We start from the raw sequence: 17157 nt of genomic DNA, 5'->3' as shown, positions 1-17157 counted from the left end.
TTCTCCAAGGCCTTGACCCTGCTACTTTTCCATTCTGGGCCTCAGCTCCACCTTGCATACAATGTGGATGAGCATATCGGAACTGTTGAAGTTGTTCCCAGTGGGAGAGGCTGGGCCAAATGTGCAGGGGCGGCACAGACCCACTCCTGCCCCAGACTGACCTGTGGCAGACCATAGGACCGAAGGGCGAAGAATCAGGCTCACTCACCACAGACCCCCTGTCTTTCTCCCACTACGGTTTGGTTTGTCTCTTCCCTTTGAGATGTCCTCTGCCTCAGTTTTGTTGTTCGAACATAAAGGACTTTTTTTCTTCTAGGGTTTATCTGTCAAGAGAAAGACTCTTAATTTGTCCCATCCTTGTAAGACATTGTGGGTTGCTTGGCACAGGTTCCTGCCCACGTGCCTAATGGAGGGTGAGGCTATCACTAGGCCAAGGTCATGGTGACTGCTGGGCAGACAGCCCTGGACCAACCTGGGGTTTTTGTGGAGTCCTGGTTGTAGGAGAATGAACAGTTCATAGCCTGCAGGGGGTAAAAAATGCCCCCTTCTATGTTGGGTGTAGAACATCCACAGTGATAACAATAGTTTAATGACTGCATTATCCTCTGCAAGAGACCTTGGGTCAGCCATTCCCCTCTCTGAGCTTATTTCTGGCAGCAAATGGGGCAATGATGGTACCTCCTCTACTGATCTGCTGGTGTAATTAAATGAGGGAATACGTTAGGCATAAAGCCTTGAGGGAAGCAAACGCCCAATAATACAGCTTAGTAATAGAGGCCTGCCATGCTTTCGGGCCCCATGCGTGGCATGCTTTATCCTTGAGACAGCCTTTGGTGGGCACTGTCATCAGCTCATTGTACAGGTGCAGAAGCAGAGCTGCAGCTAAGTCCACACCCCGGGATTCAGGCCCTTGAACCCTGGGACTCACAGCCCACCTTCCCGTTATTCTACTTGGTAGGCCATGCCACCACGCCACTGGGCATCTGCTTAGTGGCACAGTTCACGACCTGCAGAGACAACCCAGACCCAAGCTGCACTGTTTTGACTTCCTGCTGAGGTCCACTGTCTGTCTCTATTCCTATCTGTCTGTCTAGCATGCAGCTCTGGACCAGGAGTTTCAGAAATGAAGACAAACCATCCACGAACCTGCCTAAAAGGGCTCTCAAACCAAGGCTTCGTCAATAGGCTTTGCTTTCTTCGAGATTCTGCACTAGACATATTATCTCATTAAATTACACCAGCCAATCAGTAGAGGAGGTACTGTTATTGCCCCATTTGCCAGCAGCAACGTGCTTAGAGAGAAGAGTGGCTGGCCCAAGGTCACACAGGGTTGAGAATTCACAAGCTGTTGTTTAAGTTCATATCTGCTGGGCTTCAGAGCCTTTTTAAAAGTGACTGTCATCCCTGTGTCCTCCAGAGCGGGATGAAGGTGTGCAGCTGTCAGTGTGACACAATGTGCAAATTACCATCGAGAGAGACAGGCAAAGCACAGTGGGAGTTCAGGGAAGGGAGGTCGGGGAAGAGGGGAGGAGGGCGCCTTGGATCCGGATGAATGGAGCTGGGATCTGAAGCTTTGATTCAGAAAGGGCTCTCCATGAGGGGGGAAGTAGGGGTCATGAGGTTTCCCCAGGATTGGAGAGCTGCAGGCGAAGATGGTGGCCAGCCGTGTTTTCAGCCTTCACCAAAAGTGCCCCTTCCTTCCATTTTTTGTTTTATTCAAGAGTTGCTCAGTATGCTTTCCTCTTTCCAAATGTGAGGAGGCTAGCCCCACCTAGATGGTGGACCCCCAGGGCATGCCCTAGTAGGTTTTAGAATCAGCCTTCCTTCACTCCTGCTGGGGGTTGGGGTTGGGGGATGGTCCATTGCCCAGGGTCCAGAGCTCTGGGAGGCAGGGTGGCTTCCGGTAACCTTGCTGGAGACAGGGCTCCCTAGCCCTTCTCTGGACTACAGACTGAAGCGGGTGGCACTGACCCTTGAGAAGGCCTCTCTCACCGTTAATCATACTGGACCAGTGGACAGTACCCTAGCAGCCCGAGCCTAGTCCCTAACCTGTCCCTGGGACCAAGGAGAATGAGTTTGCTGTTAGAGACAGACAGTCATACTGAGTGGAATTGATAGCGTGTTGGGTCCTTATCTTCCCATTTTGTAGACGAAGACCCCAAAGTTCCAAGGAAAGCAATGACATGTCTTTGTCACACAGAACCTAGCTAGCTGTGTCATTGTCTTTTGAAGAAGGGACAGACTCATGGGAGACTCAGCCAGGAAACCTGCCTTTCCTTCCCCTGCCTTTGCCAGTTCATTGCCCTCCTGACTCCAGTTGCACCGACTGCTCCCCAGCCTCGCCCTGCAGACAGGTCATCCCTTAACCTACTGCCTGCTTGCAACCAGAGGGAATGTTTGGGGAGGGCGCTGACTCTGGAATGTTCCCCAGATAAGGCTCAGATAGCCAGCATTTCTTCTGCAACCCCATGTGTCTGGGGTCCTGGGGTTTCTCTGATGCTCTCCAGCTCACATAGACTAAAACGGAAGTATTTCCTACAGAAAGGCTTTTCAGCCTTCTCCCTACCCCCCCTCTAATTTTCCTTCATAACCCTGAAGTACAGTGCAAAGAAAGGAAGTGTTTTGCTTGTTTTGAGTCAGGGTCTCATGGGTAGCCCAGACTGGCCTTGAATGCACCACAAAACTTAGGATGGCCTTGAACTTCTGATCGTCCTCCTGCTGGGATCTCAGGCGTGCACTACCATACCTGGTTCATGTAGCACCAGGGATTGAATCCTACCCTTTACATATGTCAAGCAAACAGTCTACCAACTGAGTCATTTCCCCAATCCTAGTTGCCCCTTTTGTGGGCAGGTTAACCCACTGCTTTGTCCATCTAACTGGCGTAACAATCTGGGATTCCTTCTGTGAGATGCTAGAAGTGTGGATTGCAGCCTGCTGTTCAAGTAGTAGGTGGGGAAACTGAGGCCAGGATTGGCACCGTTGCTGCCATGGTGTAGCTAGAGAGAGGCATGGCTGGGCCTGGGCTGATGAGAGGGGGTATTCCCCAGGGAAGTCCAACACAGGGAGTGTACTCGCTGAGCTGTGTGTTCATTGTTTACCATGTGCTTCACTCTGGTCTCAGAGAAATTCTAAGGAGCGCTTTGGGTTTTCCCAGAAAAGTGGCATCCGTTATGAACCAAAACCAGAGATTTGGGCCTCTGAGAGCATTGGGGACTCTTATAAACCCACCTGGGATCCTGGGATTATTGGTGATGGTTTTGCAACTCCATAAACACACTAAGAGCCTTTAAGTTATACGGGTTAAAGTGATAAGCTTTATGGCAGGTGAATGACCTCTTTCTCTCTCATAACTCAACACTGAGCATCCTGGAGAGATGGCTCAGCACTTAGGAGCACTGCTGCTCTTGTGTGGGTCCCTGGTCAGTTCCCAGTACCCATGTGGTGACTCACAACCATCTGTAACTCCATTCCAGGGGATCCAGTGCCACCTTCTGGCAAAGGACTCATACACATAAACTAAACCTAAATCTTGTTTTAAGGAATAGTCTGGATTAGAGCACACCCCACACGTTAGGCTCAGCAGATTTGTTGAATAAATGTGTTAATGAGCATCACATCTTATAAAGCACACACATTTGCTCCTCAGCAGCCTTGAGAGGAAGCAGGCCAAGAAGAGTCGTCCGCATTTCACAGGTAAAGAGATGGAGGTCGAGCAAGACGAAATGGCTCATCTCGAGCAATTGAATGTAAGTTTCATAGAGTCGGCATAAGTATTTTTCCCCCTGCCATTTAACCTTTGCTTCACCAAGGCTTGGCTTTTTCTACAATTTGCATAGCCACTAGGGATGTGCCATTTAACAGGAACAACCACCTCTTTCTTCCAGTAGTCCAGAGACTCAGACTCTGACAAATAGCTGAGGTAATGTGATTGGTACTGGGAAGTGCATGTGGAAGCTGTGGGTACCCACATGGGCTACTACTGCCCCGGAGGATGGCAGCTAAGTGGGCCTGGAAGGATACATGGCTGGGCTGGTGGGCGGTGGACTGTCACGGCCCCAGCTACTTGAGACACAGTTGTGTCCTCTTCAGAAGTTACTAATGCAAGAGTCAGCGAGGTGACTATATTAGCTCAGGGACATATATATCATGCTTTAGCTCCTGGGGTTGCCTCAGTAGTGGATTACAGTTGAACTTGTGCTTTGTCCAGATGCAGGCTTGCATGGAGACCTCACTACTGTGAGTTTCTTTGAGATGCTTTTCTTCTCCCCTGTGCCTTGATTTAACCATCTGTGAAATGGAGTCAGTAACGGTCCTCACTTCAGTGAGGACCCAGGCAACTTTGCATAACACTATGCCTGTGGCTCAGTAGGTAATTCATACCACTGTGTAGTTGAAGCCATGATGATGGTTGTTGATATTTAGTTATTGGGATCTAACGTAGCCAGCAAGGCCAGTGATGATTGTGTTATTGTTGGTAATGTCATATGTTTGACACATGTTCACAGATCACCATTGTGCATGCCCTTCTAAGGAGCCATTAGGAAGACAGGGGAGATGGCAGTATGTCCATTGTTCTGATGTTTATCAGGCAAAATGGTCCCTCGTGATTTCAACTCAGGGCTCTCTGTTGAGGTGCTGGGGGTTCTGCCTCTGGGGCTCCACCAGGGAAGGGCGGGGTGATTTTACCCTGCTTTTTACTTTGTGAATGATGGAGAGTGAGTGAGTGTCAGCTAACAGAAGCACTCAGGCCTACAGTCCACATGTTCAGTGTGGTTGGGACAACTGTCTCCCAGCCTTTGGGCCCAGGATGTTTGGAGCCAAAGATACCGAGCCCACAGTGTCTTTGTTTGTTCGGTAGACAGACAGCCCTCAACGCCTAGATTCAGATTTCCCTCTTCTTGCCTGTTTTCTGTTTTCCCACTCTCAGCCCGGGTGGTTGTGCCTAGAAAAGGACACTGTGTGTGACTGTTCCCTCACTGACCTTTGACTCAGTAGCACGTTCATTGAGCTCTTACTGCACACCAGTGTCCTGTATGCTGGAATGCAGAAAGCCAGTGCTGTGAGTAAACACTGAATCTATGTCCCCAGGAGTCAAGCGCTGGCACATAGCTTTGGGTGCTAGTTTTAGGGTGGGGCCTGTGGGGTGAAGGTTCCTCCCTTGTGAATGGCATGCCTGCTCCTATGAAAGATCCTGGAGAGCCGGGTTATCGTTCTGTCATGTGGGGACATGCTGGAAGGTGTCAGCTGTGTGCCAGAAAGTAGAGTCCTTACCAGACACTACATCTGCTGCTCCCTTGACATTCTAGCCTTTGGAAGTGTGAGGAACAAAGCTGTTGGTGGCATCTTTGTACAGCAATCCTCAGGGACTGGCAGCACCTGATGGGTAAAATGAACAGAGCTTTCTCCCAGTCTCTGGAGTTCCTGGGAGAGAGTAAGAAAGGGGTCTCTTGGTTTCTTGGGGTGAGGTGTGAAACTGAATTTGGGAAAATGCTCCTCCCGTGGAAGCTGCTGTGTTCTGGGAAGTCAGCCTCATGCTGTGCTTCCCAGTTCTGCCTTAGTCTAGCTGTGTGACCTTAGGCTAGTCTGTGCTTGTCTCTGATCTTCTCTCCTGTGTCCACATGAGGGTTTGCACTGAGATAGGAGATAGCCCCTTGCGTCTGTGAGACTTCTGTGGCCTGGGTGTCACACCTCACAGGATCCCAGCCTTTTAACAAAGTCTTCCCTGTCTAGAAGGTGCTTCTCGGTTCCGTGGGACCTGAGGGTGATTTCTGTCATTTTACCATCTCCCTGTCTTCTGTCTTATTTCTCAGATAAGCCTCTGGTTTCTTGCTCAAGTGACACAGCTAGACAGAAGGTTGACTGTCCGAGCAGGAGGGAGGGGAGGGACATGGGGGATGGTCCTGGTTAGTCCTGACACACAGCATTCCAGTGACGGAAGGCTCAGCCCGGAGCACCTACCCTGTCCTCAGGTAGTGCGAGGACCTCTGGCCTGGGATGACAGGTCGGGAGGGGCCTCTTGAGTCCTTCCGGTCCCAGACTCCTGCTGTCTGCTCCTTGCCTGCTCCTACAGCTCTGGGCTCTGTCATTTGGCCCTGGCACTGGGACTGGTTTGGCAGGTTTCACCACACCCCTGAGCAATGGGAAGGCTGGAGCTGGGGCAGGCCAGGCCAGAAGCAGTACTGCCCTGCCCTTGACCCCCACCCCCAAATCCCAGCCTTCCCTTGGATATCTCTTCCACCTGGGCTGGCGACTTCCTCAGCCTGTCACTGTGGGTAAGTCTCGTCCTTCCTTGGAGACCAGTCTCTTTATCTGTGGGGCTTGGGCCTCAGTGTTCTCCAGCCACACTCTGCTGTTCTAATAGCTTGGCCATTCCTCTCTATTCTTGGATAAACTGAAGTATTGGTGGTTCTGGGTTCCGAACAGGAAAACAAAGGCTTTGCCTCTCAGTTGCTTCCTGCAGATGTTGATAGGATTAGCTGTCGTCCCAGTGACTGTCTAATGTCTTCGAGAAATAGCTGCTTTCTGTACTGTGGCCCTCTCAAAACAGGGGTGAGTTCAGGGGCGAGTTCAGGGGTGAGGGGTGCTTTCCCTAGGCTCCTCCCCTACCCACTTACCCAGCTCATAATTACCAAAAGCCAGGCTTTCTGAGCCTCTCCATGGATGCCGGATGGAGAATGAGAAGGCAGAGGGAAGCCCCTGAGCTTCCTGGCTCTTCTCCCTCCTTATTCATTATGAACTCAGTGGCCAGTTCACAGGGAGGGAGGAACAGCCCATCTCAGCTGCAGCCCCACTGTGTGCGGAAGTAACAACCTCCCACCCCCACCCCCGTCACTGGAGTATGCAGATTGCCTCTCCTATCCTCAGAAAATTTAGGTTTTTGACAACATACAGGTTGGAAGAAGGAATAGGAATTGGAAGAGGCTATTTCTGGCCTGGGATGAAGAGGCTGGTGGGAAGGAGGAAACAGGAACTCACATTTACCCAGCATCACTCCTTTGCATACACCGCATGCTGACTCCTGTCCATGTGGCAGCTGGAGGAGAGCTTCTTAACCCACAAGCCACTTCACTGTCCCTTTTGTGCTCAGAATAGAATCTGAACTTTCCAGACAGGCCTGGTAGCTCTTGGGAGGTTGGGAGGGGGTGAATCTCTAAGTTTGTGTCCTTCTTGGTTTACAGAGTAAATTCCAGGACAACTAGTGCTTCTCAAAGAAACACTATCTTGAACAAAAAAATAAAGGTAAAAATCTAAACTTCCCATGAAAGCCCTGAGGAAAGGGAGCCTCCTTTGCTCACTTCACTGAGTCACTGGAGTCTTCTCTTCCTTCAATTCTTGCCTCAGGGTCTTTATACAGGTTGATACCTTCACTTAGAGTTCTTCCTCTGGCGCTTTGTTTGTTTTTTGTTTTTGTTTGTTTGGTTTTTTTGAGGCAGGGTTTCTTTGTACGTATTGCTTTGGAGCCTGTCCTGGAACTCACTCTATAGAGCAGGCTGACTTCAAACTCACAGAGATCCGCCTCCCCAGTGCTGGGATTAAAGGTGTATGCCAAGAATGCTTGCTCTTTTTTTTTTTTTTTTTTTTTTTTTGAGACAGGGTTTCTCTGTGTAGCCCTGGCTGTCCTGGAACTCACTCTATAGATCAGGCTGGCCTCTGCCTCCTGAGTGCTGGGATTAAAGATGTGTGCCAGCACCTGGCTGCTTCCTCTGGCGGCCCTTCATAGCTTTGGCCCTTACCTTTGGTGTCTCAGTGTATTTAATTCCCCATCCCACTTCTCCCACAACTGCTTCTCTCCCTGCCCAACTTTTGAGATAAGATCTTGCTATATAGCTCAGGTTAGCCTTGAATTCATGACCCTTCTGCCCAAATTTGGGGCTACAGACATAAGCCACTATGTCCAATCCCAGTTTGTGTTTGTGTGTGTGTGTGTTTTTTTTCTTAATAGTTTATGTCTGTTTTTAATTCTACACTGAACAGCACAAGATAGGCAGTCAGTAAGTCTTTGATGGAGGGAATGAGAGAGTGCTGGTGGGTGCCTGGGCCTATAGCATCACTCTTAGTAGGTGCTTGGTAAATGGTGGCTTTTAGAGGGAATTAACATGGAAGTAAGTTAATACCCACTTGCGCATGGCATGAGGGTGTAGCGGCAACTGAAATTGGAAAGCTGAGCTGGTTTGGAGCCTGTAGTCCCTGATGTCCAGCTGTGGTTTAGATTATCTGAAGGACAGTGCCCAGAAATCATTACTGATGAGACTGGAGAGATGGCTCAGCAGTTAAGAGTATTTGCTGCTCTTCCAGAGGACCTGGGTTTAGTTCCCAGTATCCATATGGCAGCTCATAACTGTCTGTAACTCCAGTTTCAGGAATCCAGTGCCTATTTCTGACCTCTGTGGCCACCATGCTGGCATAATACTCATGCATGTAAAATAAAAAGAGATAAACCTTTTTGTTTGTATGCTTTTTTTTTTTGAGACAGGGTTTCTCTGTATTGTTTTTGAGCCTGTCCTGGAACTCACTCTGTATACCAGGGTGGCCTCGAACTCAGAGATCTGCTTGCCTCTGCCTCCCGAGTGCTGGGACTAAAGGTGTGCACCACCAATGCCCGGCTATGTTTTTTGTTTCTCTGTATAGCCCTGGCTGCCTGGGAACTCACTCTGTAGACCAGGACTTGCTCTGCAGCCTCAAACTCAGATATCCGCCTGCTTCTGCCTCCTAAGAGCTGGGACTAAAGGTGTACATCACCACCACCCAACTAAAAAGAGATAAATCTGAATGAAGGGAGGGAAGAGGGAGGGAAAAAGGGAGGGAGGTAACTGTACAGCTCTCTTAAAAGCCTGGCCACAGGCTTTATTTAGAGGGTCCATACTACCCTATGGTGTGGGCTGGATAAAGGCAAACCTAGAAAGGAACAGGCTAGACCCTCGCTGATATGGCTTTGCCAGCCCAGGAGGAAAACTCAGTGAGGCACGTGCTTTCCGAGTCCATTAGCTGCGGTAGTATTGTTGGGGGGCAGAGGATAGGGCAGCCTGAGAGTTTAATGCTTAGATTTATCTCTCTCCCCACCCCATATGGCCTGTGTGGCCTCTGCTAGTTTCACCCACATCTCCAGTTTGGGTTCTTCATCTGGAAAGGGGTTGACATCAGTGTGTGCCTCCTAGGGTCCAGGAATGTTAGAGAGGCAATGTGGGTGAGGTTGAGCAGAGAGAGATGCACCATCTATTGTGCTCAGTTGGGCAGCCCATTCAAAAAGGGCCTTCCAAAAAAAAAAAATAAAATAAAAAAGAGTGTCTTAGTCAGGGTGACTATCGCTGTGATGAAACAGCGTGACCAAAAGCACCTTGGGAGGAAAGGGTTTATTTCGCCCACAGTTCCATGCAATAGTTGAGCATCAAAAGCAGTGAGGGCAGAACCTGGGGACAGGAGCTGACGCAGAGGCCACGGAGGATGCTGGGCTTGTTTTCCATGGTTTGTTCAGCCTGCTTGCTTGTAGAACCCAGGACTGCCAGCCCAGGAATGACACCACCCGCAAGGGGCTGGGCCCTCCCCCATCACTCACTAAGAAAGTGAGGCATTTTCTTATGCCTTATGGAGGCATTTTCTCAGTTGAGGTTCCCTTCTTTCAGACAATTCTAGCTTGTGTCAAGTTGACATAAGACTAGCCAGGTCAGAGAGGTAACCATGGGTGCAAAGGAGAAAGTAAGTGGAGGGTCTCAAATAAGATTGGGTATTAGAGTGGCCCAAGCTTGCAAGACTTGCTGGGAGTAAAAGAAGAAACGTGCAATAGCAGGTGGCCAGTGTCCTGCGCCTGCGTACACGGGGCCAGGAGCTGAGACTTCGAGGAGGAGCCTGCAGGGTGTTAGGTTGGAAATGAGGCAAACAGCTCTCAGGCAGAAGATGCGAGCTGGACTGGCAGGGCGAGGTTGAAGATGTGATGAGGCAGTGCCAGGAGGCAGCTGTTGGCACTGGGTTAACCTCAGGCAATGAAAGTAGAGAGGTTTAAGGAGTGTGTGAGGGAGAGCGGATGAGTAAGGCGGTGGCTATGTGGAGAAGGGCTGGCTGAAGGGATTGTGGTGAGCGGAGTCTGGACAGGCTTATGAGTCTTGACTTTCCTGGCTAGTGAGATTGTTTCATGAGAGACTCTGTTGTTTGGGCTCTTTTTGTAGTCATTTTAAAAGTGCATATATATTTATTTATGTATGGGTAGGAATGTTTTGCCTGTATGCGTGTAAATTCCCCATGGGTATCCCTGGTACCCACAGAGGTCAGCAGAGGGCATCAGATCTCCTGGAACTGGAGTCATGGATAGTTGTGAGCCACCACGTGGGTGCTGGGAACAGAACCCAGGTCCTCTGCAAGAGCAATGGCTGCTTTCAGCCACTGAGCCGTCTCTCCACCTCAATGTTTTTATTTAAATTTTATTGCTTTATGTGTATGATTGTTTTGCCTGTTTGTGTGTCTCTGTCCCATGTGCATGCCTGGTGCCCAGGGATGCCAGAAAAGGGGTTGGATCCCCTGAAACCAGAGTTGTAAGCTAACATGTGGGTAGTGGGATGAAACTCAGCTCCTCTGGAATAGCATCTAGTGCCCTGAACCTCTGGGCCATCTCTCCAGCCCTCTGTTTTTTGAGATGTGGTGGTCTTAGGTGGCCTGGGTTGATCTTGAACTTTCTGGGAAGCCAAGGTGGTCTTGAATGCCTCATTCAGCAGTCTACCTCCAAGGTTCATATTACAGGTGTGGGCCATCCTGCTTAGCTTCATTCCGGTTTCTGGTTTAGAAAACCCTTCCAAAATCCCAGAGCGATGGATTTCTCCTCTGAGTCAAGAGTTCTCTGTGGAGATACTATACAAGGCCTAGGGACTTGGCAAGGGGAGGAATGGCCATTTGGCTTGTAGGTGGCAATGCTGGGACTCTATTTGGAAACTGTTTTCAGAGCCCATCAGTTTTCTTCAAAGTGTATGGAGGCAACCCCACTTAGCAGAATGCTTTGTGTGCTCCAGGGCTCTGGATGGGGCCAGGCAACTTTTCAAAGGTGGGTATGAGGTGGGCACATGCCCGTTTCCTTTTGCTTTTCTTATTTTGTTTGTTTGTTTTTTGAGACAGGGTTTTTTTCTGTGTAACCTTGGTGTCCTGGAGCTCAGTTGTTAACCAACCAGGCTGGCCTCGGAACTCAGAGATTCACTGGCTTCTGCTGGGATTAAAGATATGTACCACCACCACCTGGCTTTTCTTCCTTTTTTTTTTTTTTTTTTTTTTTTCTCCCAGCAGCAGGGTTTCTCTGTGTAACAGCTCTGGCTGTCCTGGAACTCACTTTATAGACCAGGCTGGCCTTGAACTCACTGAGATCAGCCTCCCTGTGTGCCACCGTGTCCTGCTAACCACCCAACTTATCTTTTGCCTCTTGATGAATGTAGGCTAGCAATTTCTGGGTCACAGATGTTTCCATTTCCCCTCAAGGACCTCTGGGGTCAGGGTGGGAGCACAAGGGGAAGGGGATGGCGCTAGCCCACATCCAGGTGGGAGTCAGCACCAGAGCTGCCTCAGGGAAGAAGGCTTCAGTGATGGCAGTCCCAGGCCCAGGCTCATTTTAAGGCATACCCTAGTTGTCAGTGGACCCTGAAAGGTTGAAGAGGACTCAGCACTGTCCTGAGCCTTTGATTGTTAGGCCCATCTGCTCCCAACCCCCTCAGGAGATGGACCTGGAGGCGCATCTGGAGTTCAGGACTGGTCTGTTCAGCTCCTGAGGCCAGGAGAGGAGCGCCCGGCCTTGGGTGGAATCTTACTCCAGCTGCTCCTGGTGTGCAGGAGAGGCTTTTGTCAGTGTTGCCAAGGCAACCAAAGTTTCTTCCTCCTTTAGAGCCCAGATTGACTGCGGGTAGAGCTTGAGAATTGGTGAATGGAGGGGCCTCCTTTGTACCCACACCTCGCACAGAGTGAGGCTGGGGTCCCCATGGGAGTGCTGTGTGGGTGTCTATGTGCCCCTGTTCCTGCTCGTATTGATTTTCCCCAGCAAGCATCTTTCATCTGGTTCCAGGGCATCTGATCCAAAAGTCAGCGGACCTAAGTCCCATCTTCTCCCTGGGTCTCAGTTTTCCTTTCTATAAAAATGAAACAACTGGGCTAAAAGTCCCTGGTGGTTCCAGCTCCGATTGTCCTAACCAAACAGCTCGCATCCTCTCCACTCTGACTTTCCTTGACCCTCATCTGGCCTCTTCCAAGGCTCTGGTCATATTCTGTTATTGGCGAGATGCAGGTCAGGATGTAAAGCTAGGAATAGTGGCATGTGCCTGTCATCCCAGCACTGGTGAGGCCAGCGGTGAAAGGATGATGGATGTCAAGGCCTAACCTGGGCTTCATAGTGACACCCTGGAGTCTCAGAACTCCAGGGGTTGGGGTTGCAACTCCGTGATGGAGTTTGAGCCCTGAGCTTGACCCCTAGCACAGCAACGTGAATGAGTGATGTTGAGTGAGACTGTACAAATGAATGAATGAGCATTGTTTTGTCTTCCCCCCTAGGGAAGTTGTGTTCTCCGAAGTTTCTCTTGGATGCCTCCAACCCCACAGCTGTTCTTGTCCTCATTCCCTCCAACTAGACCCAGGCTCTGGCTACTGAGCTAAGGATACTGAATGATGGACACCCCACGTCTTCTCTGGGCTGGCTGGGCAGCGTGCAGAGCAGAACTTGTTGGAGCAGGAGGGATAGTGTGAAGAAGATCCCTGAGGCTCAGCCGTCCTAGGCCCCAGGCCTAACTCGTACTGTCTTGGTGATCTGGGAGGGTGGCATGGCTACAGTTTCCACATCAATAATACAAGAATAATAACAGCACCTGTCAGGGTTGTCATCAAGGCTGACAAGATGGCATCTCCACATGCCTTTCTCTGGTGTCTCTCTTGTCAAAGCCAAGGAGAGGAGAAAGCCTAGACTGGGGAGCAGTCCTCGGCTGCTCTGGGGACCTGTGGTGCCCTGAGGCTGGGCTTAGATGCTGCTCATCTCATCCCCGTCAAAGAGCACGGAGAGACAAACATTCCCTTGTGTTGATGGTGGCTGATGTGGGGAGGCATGTGTCAGGGCTCATGTTTGAGTCGCACTTTTAGATCCCCAAGGACCTCACTAAGGATTTCTCAGTTGCCTTGAAAGCCCAGCAAATTGGTGACCCTGAGCTTCCTGCTGGCAAATGGGTAGCCTAGTTGGTGCTGGCCTTGACTTGGCCCAGCTAGCTTTACTTCCCGTGGGCTGGCCCTGGAGGATGACCTTCATGTTCAGGCTGTGGCATTCAGTATGCAATGTCTTAAAATGGGCTTAATGGGGGACATCTGGGAGTGACTCAGCCCGGTTTCTTCTTGACTCACCAGACTGAGGGTCAATGGTGGCTGCAAAGGTCATTGGCCTTCAGAGCACGGCTTGGGGTTGGACTCTAGCCCAGCCTCCCACCACCTCTAGGCCTTCAGGCAGCTGGGACTTGGCTGCTGTCCATTTCACATGTAGTGGGAAATAGCATTGGAGCACTGACATCAGGAAGGATGTGCTGGAGGACCTTGCTCCTGGGCTGAGGTTTGCCAGTTGGAAGGGTGTGGGTACCGAGTAGGAGGAAATGGGGAAGAGAACCCTCAGAAGAAGGAGGCTGGCATGGGTGGGTGGATTCATGCATATGTACAATGAGGAGGTCACTCTGGGCATGTTATGTAGCGTGCATCAAGGGCGGAGTCTTACGTCTCAATGAGGCTGAGGGATGGGCCAAGAAGTGAGTATGTGTATGTGTGGTACTGGAGGCTCATGCCCATAGCATGAGCATCCCAGAGATATTAGCAAGTTCAATGAAGTCCATTTTCTGTGAGGCCAGCCCTGTTTACCTGGGGTGGACATGGGCAGCTGGGTGTGGTAGTTCACCTGGGCGATTATTTTTTTGTTTGGTTGGTTTTCTTGTTTGTTGGTTTTTGCTTTGAGACAGGATTTCTCTGTGTAGTCCAGACTGTCCTAGAACTCACACTGTGGACCAGGCTGGCCTCTGAACTCAGAGATTCGCCTGCCTCTACCCCCCAAGCACTGGGATCAGTTTGTACCACTACTGCCTGGCAGCTTAGTTTGTATCGTAGGTGTCATTCCTGGGCTCCACACTGGTCAGGATGGGGCCACTTTCTCAGATTCCTGAGTGAAGAATGGAATGGGGGGGCAGTTAATGTCTTCTTGGCATCTGGTTTGCTTTTGAGTACAGGTGGAGTCAGAGACAGGTGTCCCGGGTCACATGGACCCACTCGCATTCCCTTGCTTGGTCTCCAGGACACCACACCCATCTTTCTGGCCTCTTTTGGCTCTTCCTGCACCCCTCTGGCCTTCTTGTCCCTTTCTGCCCTCTCTCCTCGTCTGCCCAGGATTGGGCTCCTCAGGGCCCCGCTGAAGTTATTGCTGTTTTTCTAATATCTAATGAAAGCAACAACACAGTGTTGAGATTTCAGAGACCAGAAGGAGGGCGGGATATCGGTCCTGAGAGCCGTTAGGGGAGTTTGCTGTGTTTCCTCCTAGTTCTTTTCCTTGTCTGGTTCCTCATGGGACTGTAATGCCATTTGTGCTGTCCCATGGTTAGCACTCCAGGACTCCGAGATCTTTCTGTGTCATTACTGAGTGTTCCCTTGGCACGCAGTGGGCCTTTCCTGTCGATGACCTTGCAGGTTGTTTGTAGTTGTGTGGGTGAAAGAGACCCACCAGGAACATGCTGCAGAAATCGCTCTTTCTGTGTTCACAGGAGGTCTCTCAAGGTGGGGCTGCAGGAGGGGAACTCTGGGGCAGAGGCTGTGGATGCTGTGCAGGGGTGACTTGCCATACTGTGGGGGCATTCAGTCCTCTGTTTCCTGGGCTAGGGGGATGGACAGAACCTGCCCTGGACTTCCCTTAGCCTGGAGAACCTGTTTCCTGTGAGGCTCAGGCCTGCCCCGCCACACCCCACCCAGCCCCTCACCACTGTTTCTGGTGACTCAAAGGGGAGTGCGGGTCTGGATTTATACTGCTGAGGTTCAAACCAGGTTCCCCCTCACATCACTGCCTTGAGTCTGTTTCCTCAGCTGACCCTGAGCCTCGTGAGGGTGAGTCATCTCACAGGGTCCCGCAGAGGTTTTCTGTCCACGGAAGACTCGGCTTGATGCTGCAGATGCAGTGAGCCATGGTGACTGACAAGCCTGAGAGAGGAAGGAGCTGGTGTGTGGCCACCTGCTCACTCAGGGCAGAGCTGAGGCCAGAGCAGACTTCCGGCCCCTTTTCCCTGGTGCAGGCCCACCCCAACCCCATTTGGTTTATGAAGAAGGTGACTCTTAGTTGCAGGTGAGTTGGAGGGTCACCACTAATGAGTGCTTTTGTTTTCCACCAAGAGCGGTTACCTTCTCTTGAACTCTGTCCCCAGTGGTATTTCTTTGGCTAGGAGGTTCAACCCCAGCCCAGGCCTCTTCCATAGATACATTCAGGAGATGTCTGGGATCAGGGAGTCTTAAAAAAAAAAAAGATTTATTTATTATGTATACAGTGTTCTGTTTGCATGTGTGCCTGCAGGCCAGAAGAGGGCACCAGATCTCATTATAGATGGTTGTGAGCCACCATGTGTTTGCTGGGAATTGAACTTAAGACCTCTAGAAGAGCAGCCAGTGCTCTGAACTGCTGATCCATCTCTCCAGCCCCTCTGGGAGTCTCTTTGGTTGACCCTGGAAAAGGGAGTTTTATGAGAGTTTGAACACAGAGGGAAATGGGCTCCAAGCCTGGCTCAGAAGGCTCCTTAGTTTCCTACTTTTTGTGTCTGGGTCTCACACAGCCTAGTCTGGCCTGAGATTCTATGTAGCTAAGGATGACCTTGAACTTCTGATCCTCCTGCCTCCCTCAGAATGTTGGGATCACAGGTAGGTATCACTCCCAGTTTTAAATTGCACTGGGAATCAAACTCAGGGCTTCCTGGATGCTAAGCAAGCACTTTGCCAGTTAACCTAACTTCCCTGCCCTTCCCTGGGAACTTACCACATACTTAGGATCTTAAATCTCTGGAATTATATAAATCTGTAGAGTTTGCTTTATGGATCAAGGTTTTGGCAGGGCTGGCGGGGGAACAGTACCATACCCTGTCAGCATCTTCAGGCTGTCGCCGCCATTCCTTGACTTGTCCTCCTTCTGACTCAGCAATGGCTTTCCTCCAGCTCCTCCTCCTGCCATCATCTTCCTCTGTCTCCACTGTCTTCATCTTTCACCACGAGGTCCCTATGTTTACATAGTCCCCATGGAAAATGCCAGATCATCTCCCATCTCAGACTCCTTCATTGAATCATATGTGGGAAGTCTCTTTTGCGTGTGAGGTAATGCCCACAGCTTCTGGGTGTGAGGGCATGGACGCCCTTGGGCATAAGCCTTTATTCTCTCTACCATAGCAGCTAATACCAGGGAGTCTGCTGGTCCCTCAGATCCTGCTTGGATCTGTACCATCAACTTCAAGGTGGAGGGAGCGCTCATGACTCGAGTCTACTGTGCTCTGATCAGGAGGGGGGAACATAAGAGACATTCAGTCAGGAATTGGGGAGATGGCTCAGTTGGTAAAGGGTTCGTTACACAAGAATGGAGACCTGAATTCAGATCCCCAGTGGCCACAGTGTTCATCTCTAGTCCCAGCACTAGGAAGGCAAAGAGGTGGCCGGCTAGCCTCGCTGAATTGATGAGCTTTGGGTTCAGTGACAGACCCCATCTCAAAAACTAAGTAGAGGACATTCAAAGAGGGCACTCAGGGCCGACTTCTGGCCTCCACACATACTATCACATGTGTGCACACTCCCACACAAACTTACACAGATATCATTCTCACACAAAGAGAGTGTTTCACCAGATTCTCCATGCTAAAGGTGCTTGACAGAAGGCGATGTTCCTGTGACAGCGTGATAGGGTGTGTTCAATATAATTACTGTCTTTTAGGGTTAGGGCCTCTTCCTCATCACAACATTGCTGTGTCTGTGTGTTTGTGTCTGTGTGCATTCATCTGCGACTGCGTCAGTACTCTTGGGATGGCCAAGGAGTGACTCTTTTAAAAAGGCCTTTTTCGCTCTTGTTCTAAGGAAAATAATTACACAAGTGACTAATTTTATCCCTAATCCCATAATTACTTTATTATGTAGCTGGTGAGAGGGCCCGGAGCTGTGCCT

General features: G+C 50.4%; 1 protein-coding gene across 9 annotated transcripts in view; it reads left to right on the top strand.

Moving 5' to 3' along the window:
* Epb41l1 (erythrocyte membrane protein band 4.1 like 1) overlaps window positions 1-17157 on the top strand; it is a 120949-nt gene that overhangs the window by 17441 nt on the left and 86351 nt on the right. Inside the window, exon 1 of one of the 9 annotated variants that reach the window (XM_051188057.1) lies at window positions 6098-6275. The exons of the other annotated variants lie outside the window; for them this stretch is intronic. The gene's annotated coding sequence lies outside the window, so the exon portion shown is untranslated. Of the gene's footprint in view, window positions 1-6097; window positions 6276-17157 lie in introns of those variants that run through there. 9 annotated transcript variants of the gene reach the window in all.

This window comes from Phodopus roborovskii, unplaced genomic scaffold (assembly GCF_943737965.1).
Source record: "Phodopus roborovskii unplaced genomic scaffold, PHOROB, whole genome shotgun sequence".
NCBI lineage: Eukaryota > Metazoa > Chordata > Mammalia > Rodentia > Cricetidae > Phodopus > Phodopus roborovskii.
The sequence above is the reverse complement of the archived record's forward strand: the minus strand, read 5'-3'. Positions and strand labels throughout refer to the sequence as shown.